The sequence below is a fragment of the Rattus norvegicus genome, chromosome 7 (genome assembly GCF_021556685.1).
Source record: "Rattus norvegicus strain SHRSP/BbbUtx chromosome 7, alternate assembly SHRSP_T2T, whole genome shotgun sequence".
Lineage (NCBI taxonomy): Eukaryota > Metazoa > Chordata > Mammalia > Rodentia > Muridae > Rattus > Rattus norvegicus.
In genome coordinates, this window is record NC_141540.1 from 63,719,207 (window position 1) to 63,739,273 (window position 20,067).

Genomic DNA, 20,067 nt, shown 5'->3' on the forward strand with positions numbered 1-20,067 from the left:
TTATTTAGTATGTCTTTACATTTGCCATTCTCGGGAGTTCGACACAGTTCAGTACTTTATTATACATTCTTAGGAATCTGCTGAGTGTGCCAGTTGAAATTTAAAGATGTCTCCCATGGTCTTGATGCTCCTCTGGTGATCAGGGTTCTACCTGCATAATCTCCTTTAGGCTTTACCAAGTTTGAGCTTTTGAGGTGCCTGTTCTAACCGAGGAAATTCAGACTCCAAGTCTCATGGTGGGCTCCTGAGTGCTTCCAAGTACAGTGTGAAAGTCTGGAGCCTGACTACACAGGTTTGAGTTCTGTTCTTTGTTCAGTTGAGATAATTACTAACCCTTTCTGTACCTTGCACTCTTTTCATTGCAAAACGTTGGTATTGGGAGTGGGGTGTCTCTAACTCTTTTTCCTACTCTTGGGACTCTTCTCCTCATCCAGCCTTGATGGAGGGTTTGTGCCTAGTCTTATGGTATTATACCATGTTTGGTTGATATTCCTGAGAGTACTGCTCTTTTCTGAAGGGAAACAGAGGGACAGTGTATCTGGGGGAGAGGGGAGGTGAAGGGAGACTTGGAGGAGTTGAGGGAGGGAAAGGTTCTTTGGGGATGTATTGTATGAGAGAAGAATAAATAAAAAGAAAAAAGAATAAAATAGGTTAAATTAGAGAAAGCTCTTAGAACAGAGAGCGGCATGTAGCTATAAGCACATATGACTATTGGCACCTTCATCACCATCACCATCACCATCACCACCGCCATCACCATCAGCATCATCTTAGTCATTATGTCATATGAAGGTAGAAGCCAGAAGGGATTGGATTAGATTTGGATCCAGATGGGATTGGATTAGAAACCTTCTCATGCGTACACGTCAACTTGATTCTTGCTTTGTTCATTTGTCTTGGTAGGGAGTGAAAAGACCTTTAGGATTTCCCCCTTAGGGATTCGAGCACTTACTTCATCGAATTCCTTTTGTTTTAAAAACTGTGAGCAGTGTGCCACACACACTTCTCAGAGATGGAAGGCTCCAGAAACATTAGAGTGAGAAAGCCCACATGCAGTCATTTGATGGCATCTTAAAAACCATGGGTCCCATGACAAAAGTTGTGCAGGGGAAGTATTTGCCTGCTTTTGCTCTCATGAGCTCTACACAGCCACATGATGAAGGACTCAGAGGACCTGTGCATGCAGCTCTCGCAGAGCTGGTATTATCTCTTGCCCCTCAGCCTCTGTGCATGCGTACTCAACGCATCAGTAATGTCTCTCCACCTTTCTCGCCCTACTAAGAGTTGAGGTAGAGTCTTGTAAAGTTGTAGAATATCTCTGTAGGAGTATTTCTTCCACCGCAGTCTCTTTCCTCTGTTCCTCAGAAAAGCACCGGGCCCCACATTGCTCAGGAAGAGCGAAGCAGAGGTGAGAGGCAGATAAGAAAGGTGTTATATTTGGCATGACTGGTTTAATGTTAAGTTTGGGCCTAAATAGCCATTTAGGGTGATCTTTTAAAAAAAATATGTCCTTTGGGTGTATAATGCTGTATCTGCAATCTCCATGTTCCTCTAATTAATTGAGACTTAGATGAGAGTTCCCTAGGAGTATTACACTTTTAATTTATTTAAAATCAATTAAATTCAACATTTTCCCCCTGACCTTGAGTTATGGTTTCATTCTAGGACTTGTGAATAAAAGTAAGACAAAGCTAGGTTTCTCAAGAAGTTCTAAGTTCTGCCTAGAAGACAATACAATGCCAACACCACGCTGTACTGTGTTCTGCAGTGGGCATAGCCGTAGAGAGCCCACACAAGCAGGAGACATCATGGTCCACGTATTGGCTGGGGTTAGTGGTGTCTAGGAGAGTAGTTGGTAGGGAAGTGTCTCTGATGGGAAAGCTGGAAATCTTTCTCTTTATGGAGAAGGAAGAGTAAACACACCAAAGCATAGAACAAGAGCTCAAGCTTAGAGAAGAAACAAGTCGAGTTTGTCCAGCAGGCTGCTCTAAAAACTGCTGCTTGTAAGCGCTCCAAGCAGAGTGACGGGGGACACTCACTTGTGCGGTGTGCGGGTGAGCTTTCTGTCAACTTGACCCTAATTCATCATTTTTGAAGAGAGATTCTCAATTGAGAAAATGCTGCCCTCTGATTGGCCTGTGGGTAAGCTGCAGTTCACTGTGGGTGGAGCCACCTCTTGCTGGGTCTATGAGAAAGCAGGCTGAGCAAGCCACGGGGAGCAAGGCAGTAAGCAGCATCCCTCCACGGCCTCAGCATAGCTATGCTTTTGCCTCCGGGTTCCTGTCCTGGCTGAGTTCCAGTCCTGTCCTTCCTCTGTGATGGACTGTGATTGGGGGTGGAGAGTGTGAAATAAAATAAACTCTTTTCTCCTCAAGTACTTTTGGTCATGGCATTTTATCACAGCGGTAGAAACCCTAACTTAGTCATGATATACATGTTGTAAGTGACAAGGTCCAAAGCAGGCAAGCCATCTCCACAGAAAGAGAAAAACTTTGGTCTTTATGATAAAAACCACCTCTGTAGATCTTGTCCAGCCAAGATTCACTAACAGAACTTCGTAGGAGATTGCTAGAACTATGAAGATCCCCATCCTACACGTAATTCAGTGTCCACGTCTCCACTGTCCAGCCAGAAGCATAAACCAGTGGCTGGAGAATAACTCTCAGACACTTCCTCCTTTACAGTTTACACCCATTTCCTCAATGGGTTCTGCTAGCTCTCCACTGAGAATTCTTTTAGTTCTTTCTGTCTCAAGTTCCTGCACGGACAAGCAAGGCCTCCAGCCCCACTGTTCTTCCAGCTCAGCTTCCCTTCCAACTTCCTCCAAATCAGCACACCAGAGTCTACCATCCAGTGCATGCCACCCTTGCCTCAGGGCTCTCTAGAGACCCTAGGCTGCCCCTCAAACTCTTTCTAAACCTTGCCTATAGCCCACAGTACTCTGCATGCCCAGGTCTATGAGAGAAGGGCTTCTCATCTCAATTAAAATAACCAAGGTAAGTCCCCATGGACATACCCACAGCCCAACCAATCTAGGCAATCCGTTACTGAGACTCCCTCCGGAAGTATTCCTAGATTGTGGCAAGTTGACCATGAAAACTTACCACCACAGTTACTTTTCAGCTGAGCCTTGGGGGTCTACAAGGCAGCATTTCATCTCCGTTGTCTGATCGAAACTACGTTCTTACCACGTGCATGATAGAAAATAATGCACAAAGCATTAATGTTTCATAAGCACACAGATAATGCTGATTTCCCCTTTGTTCAATGTACTTTTCCTGCATTAGGAATGAATCAGCCATACAGGCAGTAATGAGAATTTACACCAGTTTCTGAGAAGGCGGGCACATTATCTTTTTACTTATCTCCGTTTTGCAGACAGGGAGATAGAGGTGCAGAGCAGGTAGCAACGTTAGCCTAGAGACTAGGGATGTGGCTCCATGGTAGGGTGACTTTCCTAACATGCTTAACACATAAGGCAGCACTTCGAGGAAGCTTCTGTCTGCACTGTCAGTAGAAACCATTCTGCCTGGCCGGCCTCAGATGGGGCCCGGTGAAGAGCAGGAGGCTTCGTTCACCTTCATGCTTGGTCCTTTGGCTTTGCTAAGCACCTTCATTCTTAACTGCCCCATACCCCTTTGGGCTTTGGAGGCACCATAACCCTGGCTGTTGTGGAACTCACTTTGTAGAACAAGCTGGCCTCCAAATCACAGAGATCTGCCCGCTCTTGCCTCCCAAGAGCTGGGATTAAAGGCATGACATAGTCAGCTCTTAACTGCCTTTTATCTAGAAATCTGTGTTTTATTACTTCTTATTATGCTTTTGCCTACAAAGCACAATTAGTCTGACCACCTAGAAAGAGACTCCATTTTACTTAGCCATCATTTAACATGTACTTGGTGTATTACTCAGAGGTAGGGTTTTCTAAAGAAATAGAACCAATATGATGGTGGTGTGTGTGTGCATGTGCGTGTGCATGTTGTAACAGATTTGTTTTAAGGAACTGGGTGAGGGGATTATAAAGACTTGGTGTATCCCCAGGCTGGAGAAGAAGGCTGGTGGACTGGAGACACACAAGAGAATTGTAATTTAGGCCTACAATCAATCTGCTACAGAATCATTCTCTACTCACAACCCTCAAAGTATGAAAAAATTTTTATGAATATTTAGATAGATAAATATACAAACAGCTACACACTGATAGCGTGCATTTGATTAGAGAGACAGTTACTTGAAAACAATTCCTGAGTGTACAAATAAGTTTTATGTTCACTGAAAATGGGAGGACATTTGCACAGTAATGAAGAGATGCACTCATATATTTTATATAAAGAGATCTTGGCTGAATACTCAGTGCTGCAGGTCAGAGTATTTCAGGGTCTTTCAGAGCGGACTGACATTTAGATTTTGTCACAGTACTGAGAACACTGCTTTGTATAAATGCTCAGTACAAAATAGCAGAAGCATATTTGGGGTCCCTTCAGAAACTGTTGGAAATTCTGTCTTAATGTGAGTCAAAATCCATTTAATAGCTTTTAAAAATTGAAATTCACACAGCAATTTTTAAAATGAAACATCTGAACACAATAAATAAAACCCAATGATATCCAAATTTGATACTGATATGTCAAAGGATTTAATATTCACAGATTCAAAATCTTTGTTTTTCTCTAATTAAATCATAATTTTCTTAAGGCACTTTCTAGAAGAACTTTATAAATTTATAGAGTAAAAAAAAATAACACCGGAGTTTGTTTATTACCTAGGGTAATCTGGAAACAAGTGTCTGGATTCAAGCTTTGTTCCATGAGATAAAAACTATTAACTCATAACATTATTGGGCTAAGAACCTATGGCAAGACAAGTCATAGGCTCTAGTAACAAACCTACTACTACTATTATATTGCCAAGTGAACATAGTATTAAACCGAATCCTAATGACTTCTTGTTAAACCCATAGATCAATGAATCTCTCAGCCTTCATCTGAGGAGCTTCTACTTGCTCGGATTGTGATTAACACAGTGACCCACAAATGCCTGAGGCAGAGAATAAGGGACTGTAGATTGCTGGGTCTTAAAGGGAAAACACACACACACACACACACACACACACACACACACACACACACACACACCACACACACACCACACACACACACACCACACACACACACACCACACACACCACACACACACACACCACACACCACACACACACACACACACACACACACACACACACTCACACACACAGTCCCAAGACTCAGGGATCATTTTGGAAAGGAATGTGGTAGAAAGAGTTTAAGAGACTGAGGCAGTGGATGACTAAAAGGAAGCAGTATCTCCTGGACACAATAAAGCAGCAGCACATAGAACTCACAGTGGTTGGACAGTCTCTGTCCACAAACCTTCCGCAATCCCCAGCTAGACCAAAACCCAGCACAGAAAGAGGAGATCTGGGCACACAATCCTATTCGTAGCCATGGATTGATTGATAATTGTTAGCTGCTGGGAGAGGGACAGGGAGCTTTTCTAAGAATGTAGTCCCTGGTAAGTTGAGTACTCTCTACTGGAAGGTCACATGACTAAGAGTATTTGCCAGCATAAATGGTATTGAAGGATAGAGAGGAGAGGAGAGGAGAGGAGGGGAGGGGAGGAGAGGAGAGGAGGAGAGGAGGGGAGGAGAGGAGAGGAGGAGAGGAGAGGAGAGGAGAGGAGAGGAGGGGAGGAGAGGAGAGGAGGGGAGGAGAGGAGGGGAGGAGAGGAGGGGAGGGGAACAAGAGGAGACACAAAATTGAGTGTGAATAGAAAGGAAGGGTGGATCTTATAGGAGTTGAATGAGGGGATTGAATATGATTAAAGCACACTGAAACTGCCAAAGAACTAATAAAAACCTAAAAGAAATAAATCGGGAGGGAGCTTTTTAGCTTTGAGAAGCAGATGCTGATAGAGAAGGTGGTGGCTCCAATCAGGTTACATTACCCCAAAACCTTGTTGGGAGGAAATGTTCCTTCTAATGAGTCTTATAGAATAGGATCATAGTGTCATGTTCAGCCGTTCACAAGTTCTGAGTCGATCCCAGACACCATGGTGGGAGCTTCTATATCTGTGAGGAGGCCCGGCCATTCGAGTTTTCTTCTCCATGGTTGCTTTGCGTTTTGTTTTCATTTCTCTGTTTTCTTCTAGTTTGCCTGCTTTGCCATTCATAGTTCTTTCCTTTCCCCCAAGGGAGTTCTGAAGAAACCAAAACCCCAGACATCACAGAAAGAGCAAAGCTCTCCTTGTTTATATGCAAGGCATACTACTTTCCTATGCTTGATGACAGAGCCCTCCTCACCCTCTGTGCACCCTAATTCTTTTGTTACTCGAAGGGCCCACATGCTGGGGGTATTTTATGCATACGACATGATAGCAGAAGGTATGATCACCGGTATATAAATGTACATTAGTTGAACTTGAGCTCACAGAACAAGAGCAATTGGATGAGAGCAGGGTCTCCACCCCATTAACACAGGTGGCATCAGTGGTTTTTGACATGACTCCCCACGGAATCTCCTTAGGAGAAAGGAGACAAGCTTCCGTTTATTCTTCTTTCTCTGATATAGGGAGAACGGTTGGCAGTATCTTCCTGGTCCTTTCTCATCTTCAATGGCCTCTTCTCTGTTGTGGCTAATCCATCTCACTCTTCCCTTCACACATGATGACTCTCATATACTGAACTTAGAGTAACACAAGAATGCTGGTGGGATTGGGAAGGTCCATTTCTCGCGGGACAAAGCATAAAGGTGCATTATCTACAGATCCATCCATCTGGTCCTGGCGGGAGAGTGAGAGCAGCTTCCCTTACTGGTCAGTTTATTAGGTCCTTATCACAAAGACGGGAACAAGAATGAATAGAAACAGTGGATGGTGGTGGTTGTGGAGGGGAGAGGGGTAAATGCAGTCAAAGTACAAAGAAGACTCATGAAACGGTCTTTATGAAACACATCGCTATTTTTAAGTCCCCAGTTAAAGGGACTTAGACACTTGACATATAGAGTAAAAAAGTTAGCAAGAAACCAAAAACCAAAACAACATGAACTTTCAGTCTAGAGACCAGAAGTAAAGGAGACAGAAGAGTTTGATGTCAGGGTGGATGGGCTGGGTCCCCACACTGCTACCAGTGAAGAGGGTTCAGGGATCTGTTGTGAAGTGTCCTCTGCTCATACTCTATCATTCTCCATGAGACACTCTTCCTGCTTTGTGGGCTAAGCAGAAGGGTAGCAGCTAAGCAGCAGTGGTGAGTCTCAGCTCGCCTCTGTTAACTACGAGCCAGGCCAGCTAAGATCCCTTTGGAACCTCTCATTTGATCCTATGGTACCATCATGGAAGGAACCACTGCCAATGAGCCGAGTCTTGGTGTGATGCAGTCCAGCTGTTCTCTCCATTCTTGCCCACTAGCATCGTTCTGCGGAAGGCTGGCATTTGGAGCTTGAGCTAGCTGGAGAATCACCTCAGCACATCCCAGGTTCCTCTCCTACATCCGTGTTGTCCTTTGGAATGTGGCACCTGCAGGATGTAGTTCCCTCTGCATTTCTAGGTCATTTGGAAGAGGTGGGAGGTAGTCAGAGGTATGTAAAGTAACAAGGTTAGTTTATAGGAGAGACCAGAGAAGAAAGGCTGCATCTATAGTGGTTGCTCAAAAGCTAAATTCTTAGTAATCGATTGTTGACTAATTGAACCGCAACCCACAGTTAGAATAAACTAGGTCAAATTTAAGTTTACGGTATTGACTTTGTGTAAACCGAGCTGGGGTGGCAGAATTAGTGCAGCAGAGACGGTGCTGACCTGAGTGGGCAGTGTGGGATCTTGGTGTTTATTCTATATATGCCTCTGGTTATGACAGGTCCTTCATTCCTATGCTCTAGGAAACAAGACACCCATCTGAGGCACAATCTCCTCAAAAGTTCTGAAGATTCATGGGCTAGACCCCCATCCGATTGAGCCCCTTAATGACTCTGTTCTGGTTTTCCCATCTATAAACATCTCACAGGAATGCCGTGAAGATTAAATCTGATCTAACACTTGGCAGAGACCCAGTATACAGCAAAGAATTAAATAAACAGTGGCTCACATGGGCAGTTGAATTAAAGAACCATTGGTTATTAACATCAATCATTGCCTTTCCTGCTGTGTAGAGTAGGGAAGGAGAACAGGAATATTGTAGTGACTTGCCAAGGCACTAGGGCAGTAAGCAAAGCGACCCTGCGAGTCACGTGGAGGTTACCCAGTAGAAGCTGGGGCAAGCTCTCAAAAGGAAAGAATCAACAGGGAGAGCTGCAGCCATCACCTTGGTGGGTCGGTTGGAGTTCATTCTATGTGAGAAGGGCTAGGATAAGCCTTTTGTGGAGATCGTGCCTCAGGAGTTAACTTGAGTGGAACCCTGGGAGCCAGATGGAAAGGACATGTTGTAAGATGCTTACCCAGGAGGACAGCTCAAAATACGTGAGACTGTGGCCCAGGGGGAGAGCGTATGGGTGTGCAGCAAGGCAGACGTGGGACTTGAAATTGAGAGCCTTGGAGAATGGCACAGGAAGAAAAATGAGGCACACTCCTCACCTTGCAGTTTGAAGAGGAGTGTACTGTGGATATATTCGTGTGGCGTAGTGAACATTATCTGCTTCTAGAAGTCTGCATCACAGAGCCTTGAGAAATTCTGCTCAAGCGTCCCCCCTGCCTATGCTGGCTACACACATGGGTTAGATTGTGCGGAGGGAGGACTCACATTGTAAATGTTATAGCCTTTGCTCGTCAGTAGTGGTGCCATTGCTCCCAATGATCAGAAGCACCCAGAAGCTCAGATCCTTTCATGGGATACTCATGGGTGTGGGACCATGATGGCCGAGGATTATGAAAGAAGGGTTAAGGGAGCAAGAGTTGGGTATCTCTCTGCTCCCTACCTAGTGTCATAAAGCTGGCTCCCCTATGATCAACCCTAGCAGGAATTTATTACCTTGACAATTATCAGGCTTCACTCCTTGTTTGACCTTATAAGGTTTTTAGCCCAGGCCCCTGCAGCCCCTAATTATGTAGATAAAGCATCTTCCAATCCCTGCTCTGGCCAATAGTACATGGCCACTAAAACCTTGCCCCATTAACCACCTCCCCATTCTTTTTTCTCCCCCCCATAAATGAACCAGCTCTCCAAAGCTGTTTCTTGGGTATATTTATTGCTCCACACTCATTGTTGACTGAGATCCTGCACTGCACCCAACCCACGCCAACCTAAGCTTCCTTCCTTCCAGTTTAGCTTGGTAGGCAATGTGGCTGGCTACCCCGAGGGAGAAGCAGAAACTGGGTGGTACATGGGGTTTCTTCAATGCAGTGGCACACATTCATATGGGACAAGACTTAAACCTAATAGCATCTTAAATGCTCACGTGCTCATCATTATTGTAAATTCTTGCAAATATCAGCTTGATATATATATATATATATATATATATATATATATATATATGGTATTAACAATAGTTAATTTCAGTTGTTTAGCATTTGAAGTTTTATTTTGAAATTAAAGTAGCTTTTCTTCCTGTGAGCTTCGGACAGCCTTGTCTTAGCTGAGATAGAAGCATGTGGTAATGTCTTCTTAGCATTATCTCCGAACACTAAATCAGGGTATGATAAAGACTAGGGTGCCAAGGAGCTGCCAGTAATAAAAGATGAGATCTCTCAATGCTCTCACGGTGACAGCTGCCCAGGCCAAGGGTGTTTCACGACAGCAAAACATCAGCCATTTAATTAAGATTCTGCTTCTATGACCTTCCCAAGCCTAGCCATTCTCAATGGAAACAAAATGTTCTTTCTAGCACCCACACAGTTGTGTGCTTAGCAGAGATGAACAACCACTTTGCTTCCCAAACCAATGACATAGTTAAAAGAAAACATTCTGTATCCTCATTAAATGATAGTTACACTCATAGCAGATTCCAAACACATCACCTAATTTAAGTGTCATGAGATTCTTGAGATGCACAACATTTTTAAACCTTCACTGAAAAGAGGAGGAGCTGAAGAAATCGAGAGATAGACAGGGGAAAACCAGCTTGAACCTAGATGATCTGGACTTAGAAATCATGCTTTCTAATGCTGGCTTCCAGCCACACACAACTGGATGTTGACATTGTTTGGTGAGCTCATGGCAGAGAGAGCCATCTGCCCCTTGCAGGGAAGTGCGACCATGTGACTGGATTGTCCTGCTTTCAATCTTGTTGATTAACATATCCATGGTCTTCAGTGACATTTCCCTCTGATAAGATGCAAAGAACAGTGGAAACCCTAGGGTTGGGGAAGTCATGGTTAGAAAGAGTCTGGGTTATTGAACTACTTCCTGTATGAAGAAGGGCTTCCCCTCCAACCTTACCAAGAGCTGATTTATGAACAGACATTAATTTGCATTGTTCATTGTTACATGTTGACACTTAGAAATTTGCCTTATCTGCTTATTGCAGATTAGTTTCTAACATGTGTTGGATAGAAGTCTACATAACTTCTTTCTGAGACGAGGTATCTCTCGGAGCCTGGATGATGAACTGGATATCTGGCTGCCCAGGGATGTCCAGGGATCCTTCTGTAGCTGCCTTCCCAGCAGAAGAATTATAGATGTACACTGCCAACAAGCCCTGTGATTTCAGGGTGCTGGAGATCCAAACTCATGCTAGCACAACCAGTGTCTTACTAACAGAGCCTAATGCAGAAGTTTTTGAAAAATCAATTCACTTTTATTTTGATCAACTCAGATTTAAATGTATTTTTCCATTTATTACTGGAACTGCAAGGTCTATCTATCTATCTATCTATCTATCTATCTATCTATCTATCTATCTATCTATCTATCATCCATCAACCAACTATCTATAAACCATCATCTATCTATCTATCTATCTATCTATCTATCTATCTATCTATCTATCTATCTATCTATCTATCTAATCTATTTATCATCTTCTGTCATCTTTCTGTGCAACTATTCTGTAATATATCATAAAATATCATTCTAGTTTAGTTTGCTGCACAATCATTGAGAATACTGTACAACAATTACAGTATGAGAATTCAGTAGCTGTTCCCAAGTGTTTTAGTGATGACTATCACTATGGAAATTTGTTTGATTCTTAAATCTTGGGGCAGAAGGAATGTCAGTTCAGTTCATTTTATGGTGCTATGTGGATCTTGGTATTTTATGGAGTTTCCCCAGTGGTGCCGAGAATTGAAATCCAGGCCTGTGGGTGTTAATTAAGCATTCGTTCTGCTATGGGACTGCATCCCAGTCCAAGCACTTTGTACAGGAAGGCGTCTTACTTATCTAGGGTTGTAGATGCTCTAGATCACAGAATCCTCAGCATCTTCTTGGCTCGGGTGAAGGCCCCATGCCAGATGGTACCACAATGTCACAAGCATGTGCCAAAGAGACAGAATGGTGATATGAGGAGTCAGAGAGGTCAGAGGAGATGGCATCCTCGTGACCTCCTTCTAGAGGAAAACACCAACCTCCATATAACCCCATGACCCAGTTATCATTCACCCAGCATCACTTGGTAAAGGCTTTTCACCTCAGTATCACCACAACGCAGCCCGAGCTTCCCTTGCACGAGTTTCAATTGATGCTCTCAGACCATATCTAAACCCTAGGAGGGAGCAGCAAGATCTTCAGATATGATCATGTTTGCAGGTGTTCTCTTTGCCGTTTAAAATTGAAATGGTACTCACTATAAGACTTTATGCATGTTTTCTTAACTGAATTTAATTTCCGAAAGGTAATAGGTTGATAAGTTCATCTTTTGGTCAAATGTTTTGACTACAGTAAGATGACTCATGCTTATCTCTTTGGGGTAAATAATGAGAGCCTTCCATATGTTCAGAGCCACTGGTATGAATAGAATAGGTTCTTTTAGGATGCCTAATGGTCTATAGAGTACTTATCATGTGTCAGTTGTTCTTCTAATGACTGTGCCGAGATTCATTAATCCTCAAGATAATTCCATGAGAGTAACCCTCCATCCAGTTCATTTCATTATGTGGAAATCAAAGAATAGGAAAATGTAGGAACACCCCAAGTTCACATAACATGTAGGTGATGGGGCTCGAACACAAATCCACCCAACATGGCTTTGGGGTCTGTGCCTCTACTCATTGTTCACACCATTGCTGCCTGAATATTGATGCACTGTCCTTTTGCTTCTCATTCTAATGATATGATCATGCCTTACATGAAATCAGCACAAATTTAGATCAGAACAACCTACTCTTAAGAGCTCAGATTCCATGGTCAGGAGTCCAGGTGCAGCTTCTCTTGGTCTTCCACTCAGGATCTTGAAAAGCTTCAATAAAGAAGACATCCCAGGAAAAGCTCTCCAAGTGTCCTGTCTTCTTATAAAAAATACACAGGGGAGAGGAAATGTCAATTCCTTTGAAGCCATAGAACCAGTGGGAATGGCATCTTCAATGCTATGGAGTAAATCTCTTTCTGACCTCAATGAAGCACAAAAGGATCTCTTTTTTAAAAAAAAGTTTCCAAGTGGTTAACTCAGCCCTAAAAAACTGGCACAGTCACCTCATGCTCAACCTTACAAGCATAAGGACCAGACTTTAATCTTTACAACCCATTAAGGAAGCTGAACAAACTGACACAGACTTGTGATTCCAGCAGTAGGAGGATGGATATAGTGCATCGCTGGGGCCTCTTAACCATTCGGCCCAGCATACCAGAGAAGAACCCCAGCTCAAAGCAACTGTGTGTGTGTGTGTGTGTGTGTGTGTGTCTGTGTGTCTGTGTGTCTGTGTGTCTGTGTGTCTGTGTCTGTGTCTGTGTGTGTGAGGGATTCCTGAGGAAAGACACTCAAAGTTGTCTTCTGACCTCCACACATGTACACACACATGTATACACACATGTACACTGTCATGCACATCCACAATGGAACACTGAGACTGGAGGCACAAAAGCAAATGTGAGGAATGGCTTATCACTCATTTCCTGAGAGTGAATTAAGTCCCTCAGCTCCTGGGGAACAAAAATTTTTACAAAGAAGTGGGTGCTTATCCTTGTGAGTCAACAAGTCACCCAAAATGACACAAGTCAAACAGGCTTTCAACACACAGATCCTACTCAGAGAAGGGCAAAGTAGAGTCCAGTTTGGTCCCTTCACTGTTGGTTAATCTAGAAGGCAATGGGTGTATTGGTAGGGGTTTTGGTCATCATGTGAAGTAACAGTGTCACAGTAGCCTTAGCAGGTGGCCAGATAGATGAGGCAGAAGTTTGATTTTCAGAATTCCTGAAAATCCCTTCAAAGCTACCTTGAATGTATGCTCTGATCATAAAAAGACCAGACAACTGATGCACACAGAGGAGCATTGTGAAGAGATACTGACAGGAAAAATGTTAAGGAGCAGAGTGCTCACCAAAATGTTCCTTAGACTCAGCAGACTTGGTGCTGCATCAAGGGGAGGAGACAAGGCCATCCAGTGAGCACCCCGAGGATGCCGATGCTGATGATACTGCTTGTGTTATGAGGCTAGCTCCAGTCCTGCCATCTTTGGGCATGCATAGGATGGGAGGAAGTATGAAAGACTGCGAGCACTCAACCCAGAGCATGCGCATCATAGATGAGTCCAGTTAAAAGAGAAGCAACTTTAATACCCAATCCTGGCAAATGTCCGTGTTTCCCCCATGCATGATGAGATCAATGTCTGAAAAGGAGCGGCTTGCTTGTAAACAGCAGAGAAACTGCACTTCTTCATAAGTTGGATGTAGCATTTTAAGTTTGTGCTTGGAACCTGAGACACATGAAAGCCCCACTCATGCAAGGGCCCAGCTCTTCCCAGTAGACCTCAGCTTCATCATGAAATATCAAGAAAGTCAGAATACTGTAGATAGTTCCACATAGCCTCACACATTCTCCAAGGCAACATGGTCATGTGAGTACTGGAGCAAGAGAGGCACTCGAGTTTGGAAAAGAACAAAATGCTTCCGACTTGAGCTTAGATGGCGGTGCATCTGGCTTAGTCACATGCTTGGAGCAAAATGACAGGACCCATCTCTGAGGGGCTATGCTGAGCAGGCCCAGTGTGGGTCAAAACACAACATAGTCAGGTTTTTCCTTTGAACTTGCTCAGCTTTATTAAGGGAGAATTTGGTTCCCAAAGGTGTCCCAACAATAAGAAAAAAATCATGATTGCCAGGTTCAAAAGGTGGTTTGTTTATGAATATCACACAAATATGACTGCCTCAGCATTGCCTGCTTCTAAAGGAAGAAACAGAATCGTATAGCAGAAGAGAGACCTAAAAACCTGAAAGAAAGGAGATAAAAATGAAGTAATAAAATGCTTTAGACAAAGCAGACTTTTGTAGTGTTAAGATAGGAAAGAACATTAATAGACTGCGCCTATGTCTGGGATTATGATTAAAAAGTAAGGAAAACATTCCCATTATCAAAAACATATTAGATCAACACGAGCCAACAGACAACCTAGCATACATATTCATTTCCATGCTTAGGGCCTATGTCCAGAATGATATCGGTTGATAGATTATTTCAGTCCCTTCATTCTTCCTGCTCAGCACATGAAAGCATGTGTCTCATGGGATTTGTAGTTCACCCAAGTTTTTCTAGTCATGACCATATCCTCAAACTTCTGGGAAGAAATAGTATATTTGGAACATACCAATGGAGTCTAGGTAAGATGCATACATCTTCCATAAAATAAGTGCTGAAGAACTATAAATGAAGAACAGGGAATGTCCTATTATGTTTGGTAAAGTGTCACCTCAAGTAGGGAATTGGAATAGACCAATCTAGTCCACTTTTAAGGTCATCATCACTTTCGTGTGCAAGTTCTTTCTACAGTGGCAAGTTTATGAGCACAATTGAAATTATTTTTGAACCATTAAAACCAACCACTCATCACACATCTTCTGAAAAGAAAAACCATGGGATCAGAAGGGAGGGGAATACATAGAAATGTGGAAAACAGAAGTGTGAGATTAACTATGAATGAAATAGGAAATAAAAAGTGACGGCGAAGGCAACAGGAGATATTTGTATTGTCTGACTCCCAAGTATGTTCTTCTCTCAAGAGTACAAGAGTACACACAAACAAACACACACACACACAAACACTCACACTCACTCATACACACACACTTACAGATACACTGATACACACACTCACACATTCACACACATCCACACACACTCACATACTCTCAGACATACATACCTGCACTCACACACTCAAACACACATACACACACACTTACATACACACTGACATGCACACTGAATGATACACACACACTCACATTCATACACACAATTCACATTTGCACACACATACTCATATGCATACTCACGCACTCACACTCATACATACCCACACTCATATTCGAATACACTCAAACACACACACTCACACACTCATATACATACCTACACTCACACACACACACACACACACACACACACACACACACACACACACCATTGGTCCAACATCAGCAGAACATGCACTTGGCCTTAGTGTCCCAGTGCAGGGCTGGACCTGAAAGTGTGACTCTTCCATCACAGCCCCTGAGACCCACCATGGCCATTGTGCCAGCCAAGGAAAGAGCCACGCCCCTGATTTCAGAGCTACTCACGGACCCGTATGTGAATCAAACGCCAGATTGTGGCCACTTTGATTCTGGGGCAGCTCTCTCAGATCACTCTTCCTTTTACAGGTAAGCATGGCCCCGTCAGACAATACTATCCTCATGTATCACTTGGAGGGGATCATTACAATTTAACATGGCCAATATCCGTAAATGTTTACATCAATACAGTAATGAACAAATGTGTAAAAGTGAGTAGTCGTGAGAGCATGGTGCAGGATTTGACTGGTACGGACCCACAGTTCTCCCATCCGTACCCCCTCCTATCCTATTTACAAGGATCTAATTTGGTTTCTGCGTGAGCGCATCCCTTGAGATAGACACCTCAGACTGCACACTAACAACTGAGGCAAGTGGGTTTTCTTTGCCCCATTTCTTAATGTTTTCTGCCCTCTGGTGGTGATATCAGAAGATCTGCTGCATTTTATTTTTCTTGGGAGGCCAAAATAAAATATTTCATTAAAAAAATAAATTAAGTCATCTCTCTGTGTGTTCCTCTGCCATAATGGGAATGTGTGTCGACTCTGTTCCTCCTTGTGTCTTCTTCGGCAAGACTTTAGGATCAAGCATTCTTGTATCAAAACCAAAAACAACCCATCCCCAGTGGATTCCACTGAAAAGACAGTGAGGTCAAGTGTAATTCTAAGAGGAGGCATTGGAGAGGAACCCGCTGGGTCTAGAAAGACGTGGGCATTTGTCAGTGCTCATGGGTATTCTGAATTAGAGTTTTGTTACTTTGCCACACCAGGCTGAAGATACACACTCTGGCCAGTTGGCATGCCTTACTGGGGAAGGCAGTTGTTTTTCTCTTACTTCCCATTCTTGGCACGAGATTGGCTCAGTGATAAACACACAGGACCTTGTGCTTATAAAAATTAGGGTAACATTCATCATAATTAGCAACTAAGATGCTCAAAATTCACTAGGCTGCGTGGTCACTTAGGTAATTTGCCAAGCACTGCCTTGTTCTTTAGATCATAGTCTCTGACAATATGGGCAATAGTTTGAAATTTAAGTCAATGAGTCAGAAGGGAACATATTGATCTGGGGGAGAATTTATGCAATAGATACGTCACTGTGTGTATTTTTAAAGATTTTCATAAACAGGACACATTCAACCTTTTATTTAGTGAACTATTTTTTCCATTGACAGATGTTAAGTTGTCCTTTTAAGATAAAAAGAAATTGGGACTGAACCCAGAAAGGTTTTCAATTCCTCACCAACCCCCTTTTTCAGTCTTTTTTAAATCAACTTTCTATCTTGAAAGTTTCAGACTAGCAAAAAATTTGCAGAAGTATTACAAGGGGGTTTTTCTTTCTTGTAAGCCCTTCCACTCTTGGGAATTTTTCCCGTTTTTCCTTAACAAATCTTTGGTCTCTGCAAATCAAATCAGTGTAAAGAGAATCTAGGGAGTCTTTATCCAATCTGAAATGTGAGATTAATCCCACATTTCTTAATTCCAATGAGGTTTTCACGTATGGGAGAGCTACCATTGAAAGCATACCATTAACTACACATGCAACTTATAGAACCATTGAAACCATACTATTAACTACACATGAACCTTATAGAATCATCACCATATAGTGGTTATGATAGCAATACTGTCTGAGCCTGAAGTTAAGAAATCATGTTCTAATTATCTACTTTACTTACTTATTTTCTTTTACATGGGATTTACATGAATTAATTTAAGAATTACTAACTTGTGCCTCTCTAGGGTTGGGAAAATTACTAGTTGAGATATGATGTTTGCTAAATTCCTTTTTGCGTTTCAGAGTAGATTACCAAAAAACTGGTTCTCAGTAAACATTGAGGTTTATTAGTTCTGTTTGAAATAGGGTTTGATAGTACAGATCAAGTTCTCAGCTTTTCCCACGGTAGGATTTCTCCTCCCTCCTTCACTCTCTTTCTCTCTTCTTTATCCATCATGTATGTATGTATCATCCATCTATCTACCACCTACATATGTATCTATGTATCTAAGATCTGTGCTTCTATGTATCTATTATCTATTTATTTATTCGTCTAGCATCTATTTGTGTGTGTGTATGTGTGTGTTTGTGTGTGTATGTGTGTGTATGTGTGTGTGCATGTTTATGTGTGTGTGTGTGCTTGTGTGTGTGTGCATATGTGTGTGTGTGTGTGTGTGTGTGTGTGTGTGTGTGTGTGTGTATCTGTTTATATCTAGCTATCTCAGGCCTGGGATTGAAACCTGGTCTTTGTGAATTCTAGGCCAGTGCTTTACCACTAAGCTATACCCACAGTTGCCTGAGTTGTTCAAGGGATCCAAGCAAGGTTTCTCCCCAGGGTCTCACTTCCAAATTTTTAAGAATTCTTTGAGTGGTACTAATATTTGTATTTTGTGTCTGGGTAGATTTACTTTTTAGTTTTTAAAAGTTTATCAATTGTCTTTGATTTTGCTTATGATCTTTTCTGCTGTCCAGAAAAAAAATCTATTTCTGTTTAGTCAAATCAATGTTTTCATAAAGTGTCTCTCAGTTATGAGACATTGCTAAGAATTTGCTCCTTACACCCAGGAATTTATTCATGCTTTCTCCCAGGAGTTTCAATTTTTATATTTATATCTCAACTACATTTAGGATCATGCTTATATATGCCATGATATGTGCTCTAAACTTTACTTGTTCTAATGGATACTGAATTGCCTCTGAACCATCCTTGATTATTTTCCTCCCAGTAAATTTGTGGTGCCACCTTTATGATAATGTTCTACACTTTCAAATGTACTGCAATCTAGTTCTGTGTTCTCTGATTCACTCTCTGGGTCTGCTTATCCAGCCTTCTGCCAACACCATACTGTTTTAACACCATACTGCCAACACCATACTGTTTTAATTATAAGGACTTTATAGTATGTTTTAATGTCTGGGACAGCCAGCCTTTCCTATGTTCTTTCTTTCAAGTATTTTATTGGCTATTTTGGGGATTTTGTTGTTTGTTTCTCCACATGGTTTGTACATGGATGTGTTTACTTCTACATAAAGACTTATTTGTACTTTATTGAGATGGTGTCAGATTTATGCACCAATTAGGGATAGTCAACATTCATAAGATGAAGCCATACTTCACAATGCCTTGAAATGCCTTTGCATCAGTTCAAGTTCACTCTGACATTTCTCATGGATGTTTTTGTCTCATGTAGTTTCCCAAGTTTATTTACTTTTAAATATTTCCTAAATATTTCATCTTCTTCACTGTTATTGTAAATAAGGGTTTTTCTGTTACTGTGTCTCCTAATGAGTTGTGTGTGTGTGTGTGTGTGTGTGTGTACAAGGAGATATATATATATATGCATATATATATGTATATGATACTAAATACTAATTCTGTGTGTAATATTTTAGTCTGAGATCTTTACAACTTGTTTTATTGTTTGAGTTAATATGTTTTCATGAGCTGTACAAAAATAAATGATTACGTTAGGCCTTTAAACTTTAATTTATTTTTTTGTGGCAGTTAGGCAATTCTGACTAAGACAAAGGAACAGATCTGCCAAAGTCATAAGGTAAGAAATAGACAAACAAGCTTTTAAATTAAGGCCTTACAGTGTTAGTCACTCTGAGTGGTCAAGGTGCAGGTTCCCTGAACTCTGTTTCTTCTGTGAGCAAAAGAAGGTGAGCAAGCTGTTCTTTACCCTCCTCCTCTTGACTGGCTGAAAACTTCGTCTTAGTTTGTGTTTCTATTGCTGTGTGGGATACCATGACCAAGACAACTTTTGTGAAGGAAAACACTTAACTGGTGCTGAGGCTCACCAATTAGATGAACTAAATTTAGTTCACCAATTAGCTGAACTAAACAGTTCAGAGGTTTACTCTTTTCTCATCATGGTGGAAAGCATGAGGGAGGCACACAGGCACATATGGTGCTGGAGAAGGGGCGGAGAGTTATACATCTGGTTGGTAGGCAGCAGAAAGAGAAAGTGACATTGGGCCTGGCTTGAGCATTTGAAATCTACAAGCCTGCCCCGCCCTCACACTTCCTCCAACAAGGCCACACCTCCTAATACTACCACTCTCTTGGGCCTTTGGAGTCCATTTTCATTCAACTCACCACAAGCCCCAATATTCACTGTGGGAACATGAGCAGGAGAGCTGGATGAGGGGGCGGGGGCTCCCTGAGGTAGACCAGATAGCTGTGCAGATATAAGAAGAACTTCCTATAACATGCACTTTATTGTTTGGCATGAATGTAAAATTAAACTTCTGGCTGAAAAACTAATAAAAGCTCATCTCTGGTTCACCAAATAGCCCCTACGAGCCTTAAGAATAAAAATGTCTCTGCCCTGCCCCACTTGCCTGAGTTGCTCAAGGGATCCAGGCAGGGTTCCTTCCCAGGGCCTCACTTGCTCTCCTGCCTC

At 42.3% G+C, this 20,067-nt stretch overlaps 1 non-coding gene across 50 annotated transcripts in view; it reads right to left on the bottom strand.

Moving 5' to 3' along the window:
• LOC134479596 (uncharacterized) overlaps nt 1–20,067 on the bottom strand; it is a 107,550-nt gene that overhangs the window by 80,839 nt on the left and 6,644 nt on the right. For 18 of the 50 annotated variants that reach the window (XR_015625351.1, XR_015625354.1, XR_015625370.1 and 15 more), the window contains one exon: nt 12,285–12,408. The exons of 15 other annotated variants lie outside the window; for them this stretch is intronic. This is a non-coding gene — a transcript (uncharacterized LOC134479596). The remainder of the gene's footprint in view (nt 1–12,284; nt 12,409–20,067) is intronic. 17 more of the 50 variants (XR_015625365.1, XR_015625379.1, XR_015625367.1 and 14 more) reach the window with 1 other exon arrangement.